The following is a 14,976-nucleotide window of genomic DNA, read 5'->3' on the forward strand; positions in this document are numbered from 1 at the left end:
TAAAAAACTTATAACCTGGACAACAAATTTAATATTCTATTGGCATTCTTCGTCTTATCTCTCTCTCTCTCTCTCTCTCTCTCTCTCTCTCTCTCTCTCTCTCTCTCTTTACCTCACATTCTCTAGTCATGTCCAATCCCCGCACACCTCGGTCTAGAGGTGCACGGAGATCAGAACCACCGGGTTATAATCTCGTCTTTATTGGTCAATACCTATATTTGTGGGTACAAGAAATCTACACACCCACGTCTACATGATACTGCATGTAGTGGACAAAACCCCTTTGCCTCTTCTCTAGCTGTAGAACTTCACAGCATCTTAACATCTTTTCACAGTAGATCTTTTCACTGTTCGTCTAACTCTAAACCCTAAACCGTAAGTAATTCTTGCGTGGACTCGATCTAACGTAAATAAGCGTAAATCTAAATAAACGTAAATCTAACTAAAAATAAAGCTAAATCTAATTTAACGTAAGTCTAATGACTAGAGGTTGTCTAGATGGTCATTGTGTCGGGGATGTAGTGACTCTTGCCGCCCTGAAGATCCACCTTCTTCCCTATCTTCTGAAGACATTTCACCAGTACTTTTGGATCGACGGAGCCCACCATGAGTGAAGGCAGCAATACCCTATATTCCATGGAGGGCTTTCTTCACCCGCTTCATGCAGGCATCGCAGTCTATGGAGACCTAAATCTAATCTAATATAACGTAAATCTAAATCTAGCTTAAATAAACGTAAATCTAGTTAAAAATAAACCTAAATCTAATTTAATGTAAGTCTACATATAACCTAATCTTTAACGTCTTTTAAGATAGTTTCCTACGACGTTATAACTCTCTTCTTCTTGTGTGTGTGCGCGTGTGTGGATGTGTGTGCCAATAAAAAGAGATAAATGGTATAACCTTTCTATCACCCATGCCAAGTATGATAGATTGATTATGCCATTTCCCTCTTGAATAATAGGTCTTGAGTTCAACTCCTCGTCGGCTAGATCTTTAGGTCTTTTAATTTTAATTAGTTTCCTACGACGTTAAATTAGTTTCTCTCTCTTTCTCTCTCAATGTGTGTGCATTTTTTTGGATCGTATGCATGTTTTCTCTCTCTTTTCCTCTCTCAATGTGTGCGTTTTTTGTTTATGCATGTTATCTCTCTCTTTTCCTCTCTCAATGCGTGCGTTTTTTGTTTTTGCATGCTCTCTCTCTCTTTTTCTCTCTCATTGTGTGTGTGCATTCTTTGTTTATGTATGTGTGTGTGTGTTTTTGTTTTTGTTTGTACTCTCTCTCTCTCTCTCTCTCTCTCTCTCTCTCAAAAACACTATGTGTGTGTGTGTATGTGTGTGTGTGTGAGAGAGAGAGAGGGAGAGAGAAAGAGGGGAAGGGAACATGAGAATGAGGAGAGGGAAGGAGCATACCTGGCTCTCCTTCCTCTCCTCGTGTGTGTGTGTGTGTGTGGAGAAGAAAAAGAGAGAGAGAGAGAGAGAGAGAGAGAGAGAGAGAGAGAGTGAGGGAGAGCGTTACCTGCTCCTTGCTTGAGGGCGCCGAAAAACTCAGATCTGAGATCTGAGTTTTTGGGCGCGCTCGGTTATTTTTTTACCCCAGCCGGCGTCGCTATGAGCGTCGCAAATTTCTTTGTAAATTTGTGACGCTTATAGCGACGCTCATAGCGACGCCGGGATTTTTTTTTTTGAGCGTCACTGTGTGAGCGTCGCTAATATGAATAGCCTCTTGTAGTGGAAGTAAGGCAGTACAAATTGCCAAGCTCACACAAAAATTTAGTGGGGACGAGGATGTGAGAAAGCATATCGAAGTGTTTGAACAAATATACGATTCTCTAGGAGAACACAATGACCTGTATAAGAGTAATTCCTTCAGCCTAACCTTACGTGGGAAGGCTGGGGATTGGTATAGAACCCTAAGGGTGGAAGAAAAAATGATTTACCCTACTCTTAGGAGATTTTTTTTGAGGATAAATCAAACGGGCGCCCAACTGGTCGGATACGTAGCCGAACACCACATTTGTAGTTTATTATTTTGTCCACGCTAGTGTAGTGATACTCTGCGTAAATCCTGATTCCAGAGTAATGGATCAATTCCCTGAGTTGTAATGTTGTAATGATATTTGTAAAGGTCCATGTAAACCGGCCACTGGCCATTTAGAATGCCCTAGGTATAAAGGTCGATAACCTTAATGTGAAAGGAGGCTTATCTTTAGAAGAAGAAGGGAGCTCAAAAAACGTATGCTCAAGCTACGAGCTGCTCCAAACTTGTAATCAACGCAACTAATGATTTGGTAATCTAATTTCAGTTCCGAAACTTGCATTGTGTTCCTCTTTCTTTGCTCTTTCATTCTAGTGTAAGCATTGTCAGTTTTGCTGTGGTTCGCGACTACGCATCTGTGAGCTATAATTGTAGATTTGAGTGCTTAAATCGCTGTTTTTAGTCGTTTTGACCACAGGAGAGTGTTCTTAGACCATAGAACGACAGTTCTGGATAGTTGCAGTTTTCATGACCTTTTTCATGATGGATTGTGATTTTGGTACCTTATTGGATTGCGACCAGACTTGCTAGGATAGTGTCCCTAGGTCTCCTAGACCTCCTCCTAAAGTTTCGTTGCATTTGGAGTCTGTTCGAGTGCCGAAATGGTGTGATGACCTAGAGCTGTGAGAAAGGACATAGGCAGATTTCCCTGATCATTGAGTATTGGTTTGCTTGTTGAGCTAGTGTGTTTGCTTGTTAAGGTTCACTTCATGAGATTGACGATCTCATAGAGTCTCTGTGCCCCATCAGAGTCACTTTCCCTGAGTATTGACATTATGTTAGTGCCAGAAAGCTATTCTGCAGACGTCGCGGCGACCCGCTAACATTGGCGCCGCTATCGGGGATATGATCCTTAGATGGTGAGTGACCTGGTCCGTATTTAGAGCGTTCTTTTTCTAAAGATTTGTCTTCCATTCCATTTACACCTTAGCAGTGAAGTAGCTAGACATGGGGTTTAGTGCTTGATAGAGTCTAGAAGTCGAGGACTTGCTAGATCTATTCTTGAGAAGTAAAGAGGGTTGTGAGTGAGATAGCCACAAGCATTTCATTCTTCAATTTTCTCTATGCTTTCAGAGTGCTGTTCCATTTTTCGTTTCGACTTTATTTTGTACCGTTCAGTTTGTTTTTATTTCATGTTTCATTTCAGTACTTAGGAGTAGGGTAAGTAGAAACTACCACCATCAAATTTGGGCTAAAAGATTGAAGGAAAAAAGGGTGAAAACCATATTTTGACTGAAATGACCATAACTCTAAAATTGTGAAAATTTGATGGTAGAGACCTCAAAAGTGATCCAAATTCAAAAATTTGTGGATCTAGGACATCAATATACTCTCTAGAAGCAATCTAAGAAGTTTGGCCAGATTCTGTGGAGGAACATGGATGTACCCCAAAAAACCATTTTTGGTGAAAAGTGACCAGTTACAGTGAGCATCAGCGGAAAAGTGCTCTGATCAAGTTTGCTTGAAAGAAAAACTCAAAAATCACATCAGAATTGGCTGTTAGGGAAAAAATAGCAAAACAGACATTGCAGACACAAAATTGAGCAAATCTTGAGATTTTGGGATCCAAATTCAAAAAGGGGTGATATTTGGCTTCTTTAGGACATAGAGAACCTGCATAACAAAATTCATCAAAAAATGCTACCAAATATGGATCGCGATCCATGTACCTTTTTGACATTTGGGGTTGATATTTGACAAGTACATCCCTGATATCATTTGGAACAGCTTTTCCAAAAGGGGTCATGTCAAAAAATTGGAAAAAAAGTTGGTCAAAATAGCCAAATACAAAAACTAGTCAAAAACTGCAGGACAGACAGAAGAACTTGCTTTTGAATTACAAAAACTTGTCCAAATCCAGAACTTTTGATACCATAACATCTACTAATCATGATGATTCTGATGGTACCAAGAAATGTCAGTTTGGCTTCCAAACATGGATCGCGATCCATGTACCTCATGAAAATTTTTGGAAATTTTTTTGGCTGAGATTTGAGCAGTAGGTAGCTGAGACATAGACAAACACTTTTCCCAAAAGAACCATATGCAATAAAGTTGCAAAAAGTGGTGAAAAGAGCCAAAAACTGTTCAAGGTAAAAACCCTAAAACAGACCTGTGAACTGACTTTTGCTTGACCTAAAGTGATCCAAATCACATAAAAACCATATAGCTAGCATCATAAGACCAAGGGGAAGCTGTGTGCCAAGTTTCAGTGCAATCTGACACATAGGTACATGGATCGCGATCCATGTTCCTTTGTCACAGTCTGATACCATATTTGCACCATAGGTAGAGGACATCACAAGGAATCTATTGGTCTTTTCAAAAGTGAATTTGGGTACCAAAAACCAAACCAAAAGCACAGAACTGTCAAGCATCCTGACAAAGTGCCAGCACTGACCTAACTTTCAATCCAGAGGTCCATTCTCAAAAATTTTGATACCATAGGACCTCCTAATCATGTTGAATCTGATGGTAGCAAAAAAAGTTGATCTGGGTTCCAAACATGGATCGTGATCTATGTACCCATAGTGACAACTTGAGTTAAAACTTTCCACATCAATAGTGCATACACAAAGAAACATATCCCCAAGTCCAGTTTTGGAAAAAAATGAGCAAATTTGGGTCAAAAGGGAGAAAAACACGTGACTGACTGAAAATCGCAGTGCAGGTCTTGTATTGACCATTTGGCCTGTCAAAACAAGTCCAAATCCAAAAATATTTGAGATTTAGCTTGTGGACATAGTTAGGAACAAACTCCTAAGAGGTCAAGTCCAGATGTGGTTGAACATGGATCGCGATCCATGTACCTCCACCTCAGAATTTGCTGAAAATTGGTATATAGCTTGCTTATGACCTTGTCTACACATAGTAAAAATTTGGAGAAAAAAAATTGACAGGGAACATGGATTGCGATCGATGTACCTCTCAGCATAGTGGGGGTATCTGACTTGGTGATCTTGTAGACATACTTGAGGACATCCCAAATCTCAAGTTTGAGCTAAAAATACCTTCTGGAGACCAAGATACAAGCCAAAGTTCCTGTTTTTTGGTCCTGAGACTGTTTTGAGTGCTGTTTCAAGTGCAGTTCACCAAAACTGCTCTAACTTTTGATAGACAACTCCAAATTGAGTCAGGTATAGCTAGGAAGAAAGCTTGCGGGCAACACCACAAAGTTTGGTTTTAGAGCTGAATTTTACTAGGTCTCCTAAATCCAAACTTTTAGGGTACCCCAAGACCAGTTTCCAGAGACCAAAAAGTCAAAAATTCCTAGCTTCTGAGAGACCTCATCAAGGGCAGAAAGAGATAAGTTGCACTAAGCCAAAGTGAGCTTGTCAAGACCTATCTTGAGAGATTTGAGTGATCCTTAATCATAATAAATCATTCACCACCAGGGTTTTCTACTCCACTCAAAGACATGAAAAATGCTGCAATGCCTTCAACAGGGGCATCCTCTGATCAACAAACCGAACGTGAGATTCATCAAATCCAATGAATCCATGAGAGTGCTTACAGATTACACTTATGAGGGTTTGTATAGATTCACAAACGAGGATCCATATATCTTCTACAAGTGTGAAGAGCCCCATGCTAGAGAGTTGACCACCCATAAGAACCTCTATGCATTCACGTACACAGATGCCAATGGAGTGCAAGTTTTAATGGTAGATAAGTATGGACGTGAGTACAAACTTGTCAATCCAATTGACTTAGAACGATACACATACAAGGGTACGCCAATCTCTACTTACTTTCAGCCAAAAACGATGCCAGAGTACACATCAGAGAGGATTCCACTAGGATTCTCTCCAAGACAAGAGGAGAGAGTGAGAGACGTCTTTCCACGAGACCATGAATGGGTTAGATTGGTGAGTGGACCACAACGGTTAAGACCATATCAAGTGGCACAATGTGTCAAGACAAAATACGATGGTTCGAAGAATCCATATGCTCATGTTTCACTCTTCAAACAAGTTTTGAGAGCTGAACAGATTGCAGATTTCCATACTCAATATGAGGGATTTGGGTTAACATTGGAAGGAACAACCTTGTCGTGGTTCCAACCACTAAACAGAGATGATTTTCCCAACATAGCACAACTGTTACAAGAGTTTGTAGAGGAGTTTTCAAAAAGGGGAATCAAACACAACACAGTGTCTCAAATCTACACTTTCAAACAAAAAGCAAACGAAAACATGAAGGAAGCTTTTCTTCGCTTCAAAAAATACATCGAGAGATGTCCTACACAAGAGCTACCTCAAGATAAGAGGTTATCAGTTCTCTTCATAGAGGGCTTGAGGAATGAAACTCTCAAAAAGGACCTACATTTGAAAGGAAGCACGACGTTTGAGCAAGTCACTAGAGAAGCTCCATATCTACTTGACAATTGTAAGGCCTACGGAGAGGTGACTGAAGATACAGACAACACGACTAGTAGGGCCTCATCTCCAAAGAGCGAATCAACAACAAAGACAGATGTTCAAACTCCTTGGGAACCAATCATTGACCAAGTGGTCGAGGGGGTGATTAGAAGAATAAACCAAGGCTACCAACAAAACCTAGATGTACGACAGCCTCAATTGAAGATATGTAGTACTTGTGTAGGGGATCATCCCACTCCATGGTGTAACACTCAACCAAAGCCACAACGTGTGCTAGGGCAACAACCACCTGTTTTGAACGATGGTAGAGTAGTAGTCAACAACACTCAGCCAACGTATATGCCGCAACCCGTGAGAAACCAGTACTCCGATGTGAATACGCTCATGTTCATAGCCAATCATCAGGAGTATGGTTCAAAGAACATCCTCACAAGGCAAGAACAACCATTAGCTGGATCACCAGCTGTGAAACAAGAAGGTCCATTCTATGAGTGTGGAGGTGATCATTGGGCACGAAGTTGTCCAAACAAGGGTCCACAAATTGAATTATTTGTATTCTGTGAACGTTGTGGTATAGACCATCTACGCCAACATTGTGCTAAAAATCAAGACTACAAAGGGAAAGCAACAATGAATGTTGTAGGTGTGATGCCTTCTTCAAGCGGATCCGAGGTAGAATCCACCATTCCTTTAAACGTGATGACTTGAGCTCAAGCTCAAGAAGCTGCCAAAAACAAACCAGTTGAAAAAGCCACATTGCCTGTTCAAACAGAATTTGAGAACAAACCGGTGAGAAGCTTCGGAAGAAGATCATGGAAAGGCAGACGAGACAAAATGAAATTGAAGAGGTTGAAGGAGAAAGTGGCTTTGGAAACTGAACTGAATCAAAACAAGAGAGCAGCTTAGACAAGAGCAAGAAAGGAACAAAAACACAAAGGGACCTAAAGAGTCAAAGACTAACTCGGGAGGTTCAATCTTGGTCGACAAAGTGGTTGAACCTTTGGATGCGATCTTGAAAGCTTATGAAGCTAGGCTAAAACCCAACCAAACCCAAGAGGATAGATGGCTAACGTACCCTCATCTAGGGTATGAAAAAGAGAGGTTGCAAATGTGCAAGGAGCTCATCCAGAAGGCACAAGCTCTTATGGAACCACATGTTCCCGATGCTCCAAAAATGGAGGTGCTAATCCGCGATAAAGTCCAAGAATTGGAGAGCTAGGGTATTGTAAATAGAGACCAGGAAGAGCCGGGAGTTGAGGCACCTTTAGATACAAGGGAAGTAGCCAATACCACAAATGGGGTGGGTTCACAAGCAGTAATGCCAATTCCGGAGGTAGAAGAACCGTGGCCACAATCCTTATGGGAATCAATCAGAAACCGAAAGGATGGTAGTGCTACATTACAGTCAGCACCTATCCCTGAGATAAACATGGATCATGAATTTTTCCCAGGAGATATACGATCTCTATACGGGGATGTCGGGTCTGTCGCATCTGAAGAGAGTAAACCACGCTCTCTAAAGACTTTGCCATCTTTCATAGGAGAACACGAGACAAAATCTGAGGTTAAAATGGTACATTCTCAATGGAAAGCCACACCAAAAATGATGGATACCAAGAGCTTGCATGAATTGATGTCTTCTCCTATACAATGCACACTTTACCTCTCAGAGCTACTAAAAATTAGACCACGTCTACGGGGCCAAATGGGCAAACACCTGGAAAACATGGGGCTGAAAATCCCTTCACATGACCAACTTGCATATGAAAACAAGGATGACACCTTGTCGAAGAAGCCACAGACAAAGCTAGTACCAGTAAATAAGGTGGGTGACTGCTGTGAAGGAGAAGAAGGAAACACCACCTTACCACTTGAGTACAAAGGCGTAAAGACGGTTGCTATATTAGATAGTGGGGCAGGAATTGCCATTGCAACCAAAGAGATATGGAAAAAATGGGGAAAGCCTACTCTTAGGAAAACTCGAACGAAACTGCAATTAGCGGATGGATACACGGAGAAACCAATTGGAATATTAGAACAAATCATTGTATCCTCGTGTGGCATAGAGTATGAGCATACCTTTGCCATAATGAATTTTGATAAGAGAAGCAATTTTGATATCATATTGGGCAGACCATTCATGCGTCAGCTCAAAATGGTACAAGACTGGGGCTATGACTATATCTACTTGAGACACAAAGAGGTTACAACGAAAATCAATGTCAAAGATCATGGTTATAGAGATTTAGTGCGAACCCCGGGGGAAGACTTGGAAAGCAAAGCGCATATTTGGATGTATGGAGCTCCTGAGAGTGGAAGTCTTATAAAGCAAGATTGCATCCTAGAGCGTTCAGTAGAAGATGAGGCATATGTACCAGAACCTTTTCCAGAGGAGTTATTTGAACCCTTTGGATGGGATCAAATACTGGTGACTCTTGATTTGTGTGGGAATGAGGCGACCCCGACTAAATTTTGCGGTGAAGATGGGTATGATATAACTCCCTTATTTACGATAAAGGTGTTGAAGGAAGCTAATGAAGTTTGTGAGTGTGAAAGCAGAAAAGTTGAGACAAATGGCTACGTCATGGAGCATGATTCCAAGGTGCAAACGAAGGAAGCAGATCAACCACAAGAATATGTCATCATTGACATACCTGAAGAATTGACAAAAGCTGTTTCAAAGAAGCCGACTCTAGAAAAAGTGCAAATGAAAGTAGATGAAGGAAAAAAGTTTCCAAATTCAACGTCAAATGTTCAAAAAATGCAAGATCAAAAGAAGAACAGGGACAAGGAAGAAGATCGATTGTCTCCTACGATGATCAAATTTAGCATATGCGAAGAAACAGGACTCAAAATCACATGTTCAGCTGTGATAGATCCAGAAGCAACAAAGAATATAACGACTTATGGAATGTGGATCGTGATGGGAAAGCCACCAATCATCGAGCTAGAGGACATCATGTACACAAGTTCAAAAATTCCGATTCCTAGCTTCGGAGTGGTAGAAGCTATACTCAAGTTGAGTATTGGGGAGTACAAGGATACTTTCCACATAATTGACTCCCATCATATCAAGGAGAGTCTAGTCTTGACAGAAAGTTGGAGGAACATCTTCTTTCAACCACAAGGAAAAGCTTCAACAACATCACCATCAAAAGCCCCAAAAGAACCACAAATCAATGCAAAAAAGGAGCAACCAAGCATAGCAAAAAAAGGTAAAGCTAAGGTAAACACTGAAGTATATCAACCTCACAAGATGACTTTACCTTCAACGAGCCTACATCAAACTTCATACGAAGCCTCTACATCAAGAGCCAAACCATCAACAATGCAATGGAAACCGAAACAAAAAGTCTACCAACCAAAGTTTCCATCACAAAAAAACATCCAGAAGAAGCCAAAGAATGTCAACCAAATGTTGGTATCCAAAGATCACATCAAAGTCAAAGACCCAGTTTGGATACATGAAGCACGGGTTCAACCACAACAACAAAAGGTGACAGGGTGGGTAGCATCAAATGAGTCAATCGCTACTCAGGGCTACTTCCAAGGAAACGCTAATGTTTGGGCCAAAAAGCCTAAAGTAACAGCTTGGATCTACTTACCTCAACCAAAGAGTTCTACAAAGAGCAAGACGAGCTATAAACGCAAGACAAACAACTCAATTAGGAGAAAGAACTACGACAAGAGGCAAAAGCAAAAATCAAAGCAGCAAGGAATGCAACAAGTTTGGGTACCAAAGTCAGACTTAAATCAAGCTACCCAACAGTAGGTGAAGCAGCAAATGATTCCAGTCAAGCTACTCGAAGCACAAGGATTCTATGCAGGTAACACTCAAATATGGTTACCAAAAAGTGTAGCTCAATCTGGAACAACCAAGAAAATTCATGTAGAACAAGCTTCTACCCCAAGGCAAGCAATGATCACCAACAGCCAACAGAAGCCAAATGAAACCAAGGTTGCTACAATCTCTAGATGGATACCTCGTCATCAACTCCAAAATCAAGGCTTCTACAACGGAAATCATCAAATCTGGCTACCAAAGACTAGTGTCCATCAAGTTATCGAGAAAAAGAAGAAAATGCTAAAGACGGTCACACAAGGACCAAACACAAGGTGGGTTCCAAAATTTCCAATAGAAACTCAATCACAAAAAACCCACACACCTTGAAAACCGCTTCTCATGCAAGATAACGCAAAGGCTACATCAAGCCCTATTAGAGTTGAAGGACTTGTTCCACAAAGCAGTGTGAACATACGACAAGCAAGTCAAGAGGAGCCAAAATATGCCAACCTACTCGACAAAATGGTCACATCCAAAGACCAACACAATGGAAGAGGCCTGAATTTCCAGAACTTATGGAATTTGGTTTCTGGCCTTGAACAGTCAGTCCAAGTCGCCATTAAAAATACATGGCATAAAAGTCAGAGTCGGGCAGCTAAGCCGCTAAATGAACGAGGCGTTAGTCCGAAACCTTCATGTAATATTCTCTATGATCTAAGCGTCTTCACTATTCTAGGTATTGCTCAAGCTGGAAGAGTTGAGTATAATTACGTTGTATCGCTCATGATGGTATAGGTGAGCATAAGAGTCGAAGTCATTGTAGTATAGTGATAAGTGAAGGAGGAAGTCCAAAAGACACTCACGCACTCAGCACAATGGAATGAGTGGAGAAGCTTCTTGGAAATGTGGAAGCTATTGAGATGTCCTTTGATGTCACATGTGCTACATTTGTTCCTTGAAGCACCCATCAACTCCATCTCTTACACTGCATGCTTTTGTTTGAAAATTTCTCAAAAGCATGTAGAGTGTCCCATAATTGGCACTTGCATTAGACACTCTTCCTTTGTTTCTCCCAAGCACTCACCTTGCATGACAGGTACTTCAAGTCAATGCTCAACTCCAATAAGAGCGTATACCAAAGGCACTTTTTTCCCACCGGGTTTTTTTTCTTTGGTCATCCAGGTTTTAAGGCCCTAATCTAGAAACCCTCATCATCGACTTCTTGTATAAATTTCTTCTACATCAACAATAAGGAAATGGCTACCCAAATCAATCGACAACGACTTGGAGAAAAAACAGTAGGTCTCCATATGCTTATCAAGAGCATCTTTTATATTCAAGGGCAACAACAAAGCTCCATCCAACAATGGAAAATCAAAGAATGGCCTACAACGACAAGCAATGACAAATTTAGCAAGCGAGCTATCCACAACAATCAAAAGTAGCTCCAAAGTGCTTCAACATTGGTGACCTATTGCAGACAACTCAAATTGCAGTGGACCTTGAAAGAAAATCCATTATAAAGTCCACACCCCAAAGAGGTTCAGTTCTGTAAGCTCAGACACATCAACATCCATCTTCCCGGCGGCCAAGATTGGCAACAAAGAGGAGAATGCGCAACAAGAACAAAAGTTGCCTCAACAATCACGCTCAAATCACGTATCAACTACATGAAAGATATGAATCACTCAAGGAAGGGGGGAGTGTCATCAACGACAAAGCACTTCCCAAGCTGAAGACCAACCTTGAAGACAAAGCTGAAGACAACCCTATGACAAGGCTACACAAGGTCGTGTCAAGGGACGACACGAATTAGGAAGGGGGGAATGGTTGAGGATAAATCAAACGGGCACCCAACTGGTCGGACACGTAGCCGGACACCACATTTGTAGTCTATTATTTTGTCCGAGCTAGTTAGTGATACTCTGTGTAAATCTTGATTCTAGAGTAATGGATCAATTCCTTGAGTTGTAATGCTGTAATGATATTTGTAAAGGTCCATGTAAACCGGCCACTGGCCATTTAGAATGCCCTAGGTATAAAGGTCAATAACCTTAATGTGAAAGGAGGCTTATCTTTAGAAGAAGAAGGGAGCTATAAAAACGTACGCTCAAGCTACGAGCTGCTCCAAACTTGTAATCAACGCAACTAATAATTTGGTAATCTATTTCAGTTCCAAAACTTGCATTGTGTTCCTCTTTCTTTGCTCTTTCATTCTAGTGTAAGCATTGTCAGTTTTGTTGTGGTTCGCGACTACGCGTCTGTGAGCCATAATTGCAGATTTGAGTGCTTAAATCGCTGTTTTTAGTCGTTTTGACCATAGGGGAGTGTTCTTAGACCATAGGACGATAGTTCTGGATAGTTCTGTTGCAATTTTCATGACCTTTTTCATGATGGATTGTGATTTTGGTACCTTGTTGGATTGCGACCAGACTTGCTAGGATAGTGCCCCTAGGTGTCCTAGACCTCCTCCTAAAGTTTCGTTGCATTTCGAGTCCGTTTGAGTGCCGAAATGGCGTGATGACCTAGAGCTGTGAGAAAGGACATAGGCAGATTTCCATGATCATTGAGTGTTGGTTTTCTTGTTGAGCTAGTGTGTTTGCTTGTTAAGATTCACTTCATGAGATTGACGATCTCATAGAGTCTCTGTGCCCCATCCGAGTCACTTTCCCTGAGTATTGATGTTAGTGCCAGAAAGCCATGCTGCAGACGTCCGTCGCGACGACCCGCTTCTTGACCATACACAATTAATGCTACTTGTGCTACCACCTTCAGGATTTTCGTTTTGCAAAAATCTCAATTGATCTTAAAATCCATTTTCCTTTAATTGGTTAGCTTTTAACAAAAGAATATTTCCAATTTTTCTTTTCCAACCCTCATTCAAGGTTCTTACTATAGAGAGTCACAACTCTCCCTCATGCCATTCATTACCTTGACCCGAGCATTGCTCGGGGGGGGGGGGAGAGAGAGAGAGAGAGAGAGAGAGAGAGAGAGAGAGAGAGAGAGAGAGATTATTTAACCATTGATTAGATTATAAAACTCTATCATGAGCCTTAATTTGTACAAGAGAAGGTAAGACCTTTCCCCTCATTACACAGTATTAGCACCACTATGAAAGAGAGCCTAGCTAAGTTCGATGGAAATGGCTCACACACTTGGCAAGTGAAGATGAAAGGGTACCTCATGAAGAAAAATTGATGGTTAGCTTGAAATCCACTAAGAGAGAATAACATTATAGAAACTAGGGCTAGCCAAGGCCAATTCTAAGAGAAGGACAAGCAGGCCTATGGCATACTCCTCACTTCTCTTGATAAAAATTACATACATTATTTGGATGATTACAAAACTTACAAGGAATCTTGACTTACCTTGAAGGAACTTAAGCAAAGGTTAAGAGGTCCAAAATTTCACTCAAACACATCTTTATGGGCTTAAAATGGAGCCAAGAGAGGACATAGCTAGCTTCCTTAGTAAATAGGATGAAAACCATTTTTACTCAACTCACATGCATCCAATGCCCTATTGATGATGAAGAAAGTGGCCATACTTCTCAAAGTTGTGCTCGGTAGTACCTTTGAGCAAATAATGATGATGCTTATGGAGAAGGATCATGTAGCTTGGAGGACACCATCAATTTACCTCAAGACCTCAAGAAGAAAGACCCGAACAAGGGTCGTGGAGGTGCACTTGTGGTCTCATCCAACAAGTGCAATAAATGTGGGAGAACCAACCATGATACAAAGGATTGATACACGATCAACCCACGTAGCATTTGCAACCCACCTTTTAGACATTTCAAGAAAGATCAAGAAGGAGATTCAAGATCAAAGAAGAGAACCTTCAACAACAATGTAAAAGACAAAGACAAAGACAAAGACAAAGGACAAGTTCATTTTCTTCATAAAGAAGAAGACCCTGACCATGACTACCCTAATGGACCCTCTACATCTACATCTTCTAGATCATGTCATTACATTGAACACTATCTTTATTATGATGATGTACTCTGGCTTTGAACCCACGGAAGAAGAAAGTCACTCTTTATCAAACTGATGTTGGATGCCTTATTTATGTATGCAATACGAGGCCAGATATTGAGTTTGTAGTCTCATAGGTTAGTAGACTTATGCATAGCCCAGAGTTTAAGCATTGGCAAAGGGGGATTTATCCAAAGGGGATATCATTGTTTCCACCATATTTACATTCTTGTTTAGACTCAGATTGGGCTAGTTGTGATGAAACGCAAGTGTCCACAAGTGGTTTTTCTTTCCTGTTTGGTAGTTCATGCATATCAATGTTGAGAAAGAAGCAACCTATTGTAGCCACTTCCACTTGTGAAGCTGAGTAAAGGGCTCTCTTCAAACTAAGGTTAAATGTGTATGGTTGAGATGCCTTATGGTTGTTTTGGGTCTGGGATAGGACATTGCCAACCTCATCTACATTGACAGTCATAGTTCATTGGCAACTACGGGGAACCCAATTTTTCATGCTTGCACAAAGCACATTGAGGTGCATTATCACTATGTGAGAGACAGAGAGACTCTCAACAAGAGAGATCAACTTGTCTTATGTGCCAACACAGGACAACCTTGCAAATCTGTTCACAAAGGCATTGCCTTGTCAAAAGTTTGAAGCTTTCTGCAAAGCTTTGGGCGTGCTTCCCTTTGTGAATTGATCATGTCCTCAGGGCATGGCACATCCCTATACACTATGTGCTAGCTCTTGTTCACCGCATCACTCCCAAGGGAGATTTTTTACCATATATGTGGTAGT

The sequence above is a fragment of the Adiantum capillus-veneris genome, chromosome 29 (assembly GCF_014529385.1).
Source record: "Adiantum capillus-veneris isolate H3 chromosome 29, ASM1452938v2, whole genome shotgun sequence".
NCBI lineage: Eukaryota > Viridiplantae > Streptophyta > Polypodiopsida > Polypodiales > Pteridaceae > Adiantum > Adiantum capillus-veneris.